The 9115-nt window shown below is 39.8% G+C and overlaps 1 non-coding gene across 1 annotated transcript; it reads left to right on the top strand.

Moving 5' to 3' along the window:
• Positions 1–6045: 6045 nt before the first annotated feature.
• LOC127134084 (small nucleolar RNA R71) lies at positions 6046–6152 on the top strand. The gene has a single exon (XR_007807857.1). It is a non-coding gene; the product is annotated as a small nucleolar RNA R71 (small nucleolar RNA).
• The last annotated feature ends 2963 nt before the right edge of the window (positions 6153–9115 follow it).

Below are 9115 nucleotides of genomic sequence, written 5' to 3'. Positions count from 1 at the left end.
CCAAAGGAGGGAAAAATCTTAAAACAGCAAGCAAATCACAATCAAAACCAAGATATTTCAATTAAGAAGGGATCCCAATTGGTCCCATGTCTAAACCATACACCAATTTCATTTTATGCAACATGTAAGGCAAAGTGAGCAATGTTAAACCACATATGAGCAACCAGCAAGATCACATCACAAAAAATATCAAAACAGCATGGAAAATTCCACAAAAATTATATCCTAAACAGAGGACATTCAGCAAGCTACATGTCGATTTTCAAGCCATTTGGACTAGTGGAACTATGGGAATTAATTCAACATGACAAAGCATGCAAAAACACAATCAAATGAAGCTACAAAATGTACATTAACTTCAATCCAATGGCAAACAGTGACATTACATGGGAAATGGATGGGACCAAAGCTAAATGAAAGCTTAATGTGTTAGGAACTACCCTACCAAGTTTCATGATCATTGGATAAGGTATGAAGATTTGGCAACATATACACAAAAGGTTACACAAGTGAAGCCCTAAAATGCTAGGCAGCACTCAAAAATTCTAATCAATTAAGAAATGGATTATAAAAATCCACAAAAAATCATAGTGAATGTTAACATATCAAATGTGCTACATGCAAGAAATCAAGGCCATAGGCCAAGGGGAAGCATGGCAAAAAAATCAGGGAACTCAGCATATCACATTGTGTCACATATTTCCACACTCAAGTTCAATAAATCATATATCAAAAACCAGAAGGCCAAAAATTATAAAACCTATTCCAAAAATTCCAGGAGAGTGTCAAGAACCTACACCTAAAATTTCATTTAATTTGGATTATGTATGGTGATTTTATAATTAAAATGGCGAAGCATGTGAGAATGGCATACATTGATAACATCCCTATACCAATTAAAATTTTTTACCAAGCACAATTTTATTTTTTGTATCTATTAAAAAGTAGATTAAAAATGGAGATTAACAAAAAAAAGTCTCAAATTAATTGGATTAATATTGAACATTCTATGATTTTTAGAAGTTTTGTTGTATTTTTGAAATAATTATTTTGGAATTATTTAGGTTTTATTAATTAATTTATGAATGAATGGCAGCAGCGTAATTACATAATGCCAAGCCAAAACGCAGCGTGCCGTTTTAATGATGTGGCAGCATTCTAGTGGACGAGACCGGCGAAAACACAAATTTGAAAACGGAAATGCATGCTGAAGGATCAAACAGAAAGCCAATCCAGAAAATTCTCTTCTTCTTCGCGCAGCCGGTGTGTTCATCGCCGGCGAATTCGGTTACGAGCAAACGTCCACCGAATCGAACAATCTTTATACCGTTAGAACCGGCATGAACTCAGGATCGTGAATATGCGAGCGATTTCGTCCATAAATTAACGTGTGGAGCGAATCGATGGAAAGAAAATAACTCAAACAAATTTCAATCGAAGATAACGCATCCAATTCAACACGAAATTACAATCTACAAGCTCAGGCGTACTCTACAATGAACATACTACCAAATCCCTAACATAATTGAGACAAATGCAAGATTCGATTCCCAACCTTTCTTGAAATGCAGTGCCGATTCCGTGCGATTTCGAACTCAACAATGTGAAACAGAGGAGGAATATAGTTGTGGAAGGTGGATGATGATGCGATTTCAGCTCAAAGATTCACCGATCAACACGAATCACCGACTGCCATGGAAGAACCACCTTGTAGCAGCTGCGAATTGGTTTCGATTTTGCTCCAATCTTCCTCAACAGAAGTTCAAGATTACCTGCAAGTTAAGAATCCACAGAAAAATTCGCTCCAAATTGATGAAATCTTGGTGAATGATCAAAAATGTTGTGAAAAATTTTGAGTACAAAATGAGAGAAATTGAGATTTTTGGTTTTTGATTTCTGAGTTGTGATGGTAAATTGTGATTAGTTCCGGAATTCTGTTAGAGATTAAACTTATATACTTCACCCTTAATCCAACTTTAATTACAATTAGCAAAAAAGGATTAGTAAAAAATGAGTTTATGCATGGTTTGGCCTTTATGCCCTTGGATCATTAGAAGCAATGTAGCAGCAATTTATCACTTCAAGCAAACCACAAATATCATTTGGAAGCTGATAGAATTGGTCTCATTCTCAAATTCCTCCTATTTTGCATTTTCACTATGTGATGGCTTATGTGTCAATTTTTCCAATTCATTTCAAAAGCCAATTTCCAAACCACAAGGCCTAGGCATGTTGTGAATATTCCAACAAATTTCAAATGCCATTTATGAGGTGTTACAAAAATCCCCACTCAAAAATTCCAATTATTTCACAAGTTGGACGATTTTGCCCCTGGTTCATTTAACAGTCCAGTTGAAATTTGACCTTTTGCATTGACCACTTTTGAAGAAATCCAATTATGCACCATGAAAGTACATATTAAATGGAGTTTGTGCATATAAAGAACTTGCAATTTGGACAATCCATGTGGTAGTTATGCCCTCCTGATTACGGGTCTTTTTTGAAATTCACTGAGCCATATCTTGCAAACCATACATGAGAACTTCAAGTTCTTGGACTTTTTGGAATGGTGAGAACAAGATCTTCAACTTTTATGTTGGACAAATTTTGATTTGAAGCCTGTATCATGAAGTTATCTTGAGGGGAAAAACTTTCCATTTTGGGCAGCTGAGATTACAGGTCCACTTGCCATTTTGGGAAATTTTTTGTTTGACTTCAATTCCTTCAACCTTGGTCTTTGAAATGCCAAATGAAGTTTATATGGACATGAATGAGATCTTTCCAACCAATTCCAATCATCAAATCACTGATTAAATGCACAGTTGACCACAGTTGACTTCTGTTGACTTTTGGTTGACTGGACCAAGTTCTGATGAATTCCAAGCCTCTTCCAATTGAGATCTTGGTTCCAAATGATATCACAAGTTATATGAACTCTCTATGAATGATCATGGTGTCCAAATTCTTCAAGAATGGCCACCATCTATTGCTCAATGCCTGATTTGACTGTTTGACTGATGATTGCTTCAGCTGCAAGCAACATGGTTAGATGACAATATTTTTGTACTTTTGGTTAGTAAACATATAAAAAGCAATGATATACAAATGCGATACATGCTCGGTGATCAAGAACCACACTCACAAGGTATCCCACCCACTAGGAGGGGAGCTAGGGTATGCATTGATCCTTGAGGTCATGATATGATATGATATGGGCCACGAGGGATCTTAGGGCCAAAATTGGGGTCTTACAGTTCTCTATGGATTTGATCTTAGCTTTGTCTTTTTCAATTCCTTTATCAGATACTACGTGACCTAATACGGTTCCTTGTTGGACCATGAAATGGCATTTCTCCCAGTTCAAAACGAGATTCACCTTTACGCATCTTTCGAGTACCATTTCAAGGTTTGATAGACATCCTTCGAAACTCTGCCCACAAACAGAAAAGTTATCCATAAAGACTTCTATAATGTCGTCTATAAAATCAACGAAGATTGCCATCATGCATCTTTGGAATGTTGCGGGAGCGTTGCATAATCCAAATGGCATTCTTCGGTAAGCGAATGTACCATAAGGGCATGTGAAGGTTGTCTTTTCTTGGTCGTCAAGATGGACTGGAATTTGAAAGAATCCTGAATAACCGTCTAGATAGCAGAAATGGGAATGCTTAGCCAATCGTTCAAGCATTTGGTCAATGAAAGGTATAGGAAAATGATCTTTCCGAGTGGCTTTGTTTAGTTTTCTATAATCGATGCAGATTCTACTTCCGGTCACAACTCTTTGTGCTATAGATTCGCCCTTCTCATTCTTAACAATTGTAACACCCCCTTTCTTGGGTACTACATGAACGGGGCTAACCCATTGACTATCGGAGATCGGATATATGATTCCAGCATCTAGTAACTTCTTTACTTCATCCTTGACTACCTTACTTAAGATTGGGTTGATCCTTCTCTGGTGTTCTCTAGAGGTTTTACAATCCTCCTCCAGCATAATGCGATGCATACAGATAGAAGGACTTATCCCTTTTAGGTCGACGATGTTGTATCCTAACGCAGTTGGATATTTTCTTAAGACATCTAGTAACTTTTCAGTTTCCATCTGTCCCAAGTCAGCGTTGACTATTACTGGTCTTTTGAGTTCAGTGACTAGGAATTCTTATCTTAGGTTCTTTGGTAGTGCTTTAAATTCCAAGTCAGGTTCCTTTGGGCATGGCATGTGGTTGGGTGTAAGTGCTAAGCATTCGCTTAGACTTTCGTTTTGGTATGGTTCATGCCAATTATCGTCTTCAAAGATTGGAGTGATTTGGATTTTCATTATATTAGAGTATGTGGTTTCTTGCATCTCCATCTCTCTCACGCTCGTCTATGACATCAAGTAGATAACAGGTATCGTCTATAGCCGGCGCTTGTAAGAGTTGTGTTAAGATGAATTCAACCTTTTCCTCTCCAACTTCGAATGTTAGCTCACCTCTCTTTACGTCTATTATAGCTCTGACGGTAGCCAAGAATGGCCTTCCTAATATAATAGGTGTACTGGCATCTTCTTTGATGTCCATGATTATGAAGTCTGTAGGAATGTAAAATTGTCCTACACGTACGAGGACATTCTCTAGTATACCGACATGATATTTGATTGAGCGGTCAACTAATTGAACAGACATCTGTGTCGGTCTTAGTTCTCCCATACTGAGCCTTTTACAGATGGTTAAGGGAATTACACTAATGTTGGCTCCTAGATCGTATAAAGCTTTGTCTATGACGAATTTTCCAATGACACAGGGTATGGAAAAACTACCTGGGTCTTTTAGTTTGGGAGGCATGTTATTCTGGATTATTGCACTACACTCAGCAGTAAGTGTAACTGTTTCGTTATCCTCAATCTTTTTCTTATTGGATAAGATCTCCTTAATAAATTTGGCATATGAAGGCATTTGTGTGATGTCTTATGTAAAGGGAATTGTAATGTTTAGTTGCTTCAGAAGTTCAACAAATTTCCTAAATTGCCCCGCGGTTTTAGAACTTGCGAGTCTTTGAGGATACAAAATGGGTGGTTTATAAGGTGGTGGAGGCACATAAGGTTTTTCTTTCTCTTCGGCCTCTCGGGTATTATCTTCCATTTCCTTTGGTTCAATTACCTGCTCAGTTGTGGTTTTGTCTGGTTTTTGGTACATGGCAGGGTTTTGGAGTCTTGGATCTACGGGTCCGTCTATTTCTTTTCCACTCCTCAGTATAACGGCATTTGCATGTCCTTTTGGATTAGGTTGCGGCTGTCCAGGAAATGTTCCAGTTGGAGCGGCTGTAGATGCTTGTTGTTGATCCACTTGTGAAATATGTGTTTCAAGCATTTTATTGTGGGTGGCTAAGGTGTCTACTTTTCTCGCTAGTTGTTAAAGTTGCTCACTAGTATGTATGTTTTGGTTTAAGAAGTCTTTGTTTGTCTGAGCTTGGGTAGCTATGAAGCTTTCCATCATTAGTTCGAGGTTTGACTTCCTAGGCATGTTAGGAGCATTATTAGCTGGCTTTTGATATCCAGGCGGAACAACTAGTGCTTGGCCAGGTGCATACAGGGCGTTGTTATTCTTATACGAAAAATTAGGATGGTTTTTCCAGCCTGTGTTGTAGGTATTCGAATAAGGATTTCCTTGTGCGTATTTCACTTGATCGGTTGGGACTCCTGCTAACATCTGACATTCTGGTGCAGTGTGTCCAGAGTTTCCACATAACTCACAGTTTGGAGTTACGGCAGCCACGGTGGCTGCGGGTGGTATGGTCAAGTTCTCTAACTTTTGAACAAGGGCATCTACCTTGGCATGGACATGGTCAAGGCTACTGATTTCGTACATTCCACTCTTTGTTTGGGACTTTTCTACTGGAGTTCTTTCACCTCCCCATTGGCAAAGGTTTTGGGTCATGTTTTCAATGAGTTGATAGGCTTCGTTGTATGGCTTGTCCATAAGTGCACCGCCTGCGGCAGCGTCTACTGTCAGTCTTGTGTTATACATAAGCCCATTATAAAATGTGTGAATGATCACCCAGTCTTCGAGACCGTGATGTGGACATATCCTCATCATGTCTTTGCATCTCTCCCACGCGTCGTAGAGAGATTCTACATTTTTTTATCGAAATCCGTTAATTTGAGCTCTCAACATAACAGTTTTGTTTGGAAGAAAATATCGAGATAAGAAAACGTTCTTCAGTTCTTCCCATGTTGTAACGGAGTTGGATGGCAAGGATTGCAACCAAGCCCAAGCTCAATCTCTTAGTGAGAAAGGAAAGAGGCGTAATCTTATCGCATCTTGAGATACACCATTCGCCTTTACAGTGTCTGTGTACTGCACAAACTTAGTCAGGTGTTCATTAGGGTCGTCCGTAGGATTTCCAGCAAATTGATGTTGTTGGACGACTGATAATAATGAGGGTTTCAGCTCGAAATCGTTTCGATTGATAGCAGGGGCAGCAATGCTGTTGTGAGGTTCTTGTTAGGACGGGGTAGCGTAGAACTTAAGAGGACGATTCTGTGGTCCTTCTTCAGCCATGGTGTCGCAACGCGAAAAACAACCGGCGGGAAAAGACACAACAAACAGAGCCGCCACCGTGTGTTATTTATCCCAAAGAAGGGAAAGGAAACGCTCGAAGTAAACCTGGAAAGGAAATGGTCTTACGACCGAAGATTGCAAGGATCGGGAGTCGGTTACGCAAGGGGAAGGTATTAGCACCCCTCACGTCCGTCGTACTCGACGGGATCCATGCTCAGAAGAATAGAAGAAAGGTTGCTAAATAACTGCTCAAAGGATGCACACACTGGAATCAAACACAGGTGGAAGAATACGGAAGAAGCGGACTCAGCAGGATGTCGCATCCTGGGCCTACGTGGTTTGTCAGGAACAAACATCAGAGTCAACATAGTTCGGGGAAATGGGGAACGGGCTCGCTAGGATATCACATCCTATGCCTACGTATCTCATCTGGAATGAGAATCAGAGCTACCGTAGTTCGGCTAACGCACACCGAAACAAAACACACGCAAAGACGCTGAGACGTCAAAAGAAACTCGCAAATGGAAACAGAATGCCAATCGCTGGTCTTACATCCAACTCCACAAAAGAAACAGGAAACGGATAGCCAATCAATGGTCTTACATCTGACTCCACAAACAAACAGACAAACGGGAAACCGAATGCCAATCACTGGGCTTACATCAGACTCCAAACAACAAACACAAATAAGGAAACAGAATGCCAATGGCTGGTCTTACATCCAACTCCAAACACACAACAAAAGGTTATCAAATAGACAAGCTAACAGGGAGTCTGGCACTCGAGCCTAATAGCTGTCAAGCAAACACCAAGAAGACGCTGAGACGTCAGAAGAAACAAAGAAGTTGAACACACAGACTAAAAGGGAGTCGGGAACTCGGACCTAATAGTTGTCAAGCAAAACACACACAAAAAGAAAAAGGGCGCCCGGAGAGATCTCGCACGATCTCCTGCCTACGTACCTCATCTGGTATGAGGATCAGGGCGACGTAGTTCCCCTTAACAGGGGAGAAACTTTCTCCTAACCAGAGACCAAGGGAAAAACAAACTAATTGGGAGACTGACTCGAGCCTAATAGTTGTCATACAATCCATAATAGCCCTAGGTTTTGGTATCTAATCAAGAGTTTGACTCACACAGGAAGTGAGTCAACTCAAGTCCTAACTCTACATACGTTCAACTTCCTCAAAAGTTAAACGTACGACTCCTACAGAAAAGGAGGTGAGAAGTGGAAAGCAGGTAAACACCAGAAGCAATCACACAAGCAATCATCACGCTTTATACGCAAACAAGAGGCTCACACAAGGTTGGGCTTTAGTCAAGGGGTCATATCAACCTCGACAAACAAGCCGGCACTGGAAGGGTTCTGAAGAAGCTCTTAACCACTGACATTGACTGTCAGGGTGAGCAGATGAAATGGGAGATGAGGCTTAGACCTCATAGCTCTTAACCCAGCCTGGGTGAGCTCAAGGCAAAGAAGGTGTGGGAGTCTAGAATGTGGAACTCTATTCCACATGACTGACACAACAAGATTTTGGGTGTTTATTCAAAATGCATCAGCACGTAGTGCGAGCAAGATGAAAGACTCAACTGAATAGCAGGGGATGGATTGCACATCCCTTCTATCTGCCAATGCCTCTTCACTTAGGAGGTCTTTACATGTACAAGGCACAAAGATAAACAAGCACAAACATTGCCTCTTAAGGGGGGCTTCAGACAGGTGATTGCCAAAATAACATGACAGGTCTTCCAGACTACATGGAGTTAAGGAAGTTACCTAAGTGGTATGCCAACCAGCAGCAAAGCAAAGCAACTCAAAGAATGAGTTAAAGCGGCTAAAGTACCTATAAGAAAATCTAAACCATCAGTAGGATACTCAGACAAACAACCAACAGTTAACAGATAACAACAGACAGACAATCCCAATATGTATAACATGTAAGCCACAAGAGGCAAACACAAGTGATTCACTATCAAAAGACCTACAAAATAACCAAGGGTTAGTAAACAATGCAAATAGCAAAACTCAAATGAGGAAGCAACATCAACCATGGAGATGAATGCTTGATCCTGAAATTCAAAGCTCAAATTGTGAGTTCAAACCCCTAAGGCAAAGCCTAGGGTCAAAGGTAGAGAAAAAGTCAAAACAGAAGCTAAAACTCAACATAAAGCTCATTTAAACAATCATGAACATGTCCTAAAAAGGACCAAGTCAAAAGCATTAAGCAAAGTCATGTAGTAAGCAAGAGAAGACAAAGATAATTTCAAAGCATTCAAATGATCATCAAGAATCAAAATTCCATATCAAAACAGAAATGAATCAAACAATTCTGGAAATTTTTATGTGCATACAACATGTCCAATACAATCATCATGCCAAAAATCATAAACAGAGGAGCTCATTTGATATGGATATGAAAATTCACAAGCTAGACATCAAATTGTGTGACACATATTGTCACACCTAAAGTCTATGTGTCCCAAACAGTGAAGGAAATAGCAAAAAATGCCAAATAAAACCACACAAATCCATCAACATGTTAAGAATCATCATGCAAAATTTCATGGCATTTGGA

The sequence above is a fragment of the Lathyrus oleraceus genome, chromosome 3 (assembly GCF_024323335.1).
Source record: "Lathyrus oleraceus cultivar Zhongwan6 chromosome 3, CAAS_Psat_ZW6_1.0, whole genome shotgun sequence".
Taxonomy (NCBI): Eukaryota; Viridiplantae; Streptophyta; class Magnoliopsida; order Fabales; family Fabaceae; genus Lathyrus; species Lathyrus oleraceus.
This window is presented reverse-complemented; position numbering and strand designations above follow the sequence as displayed.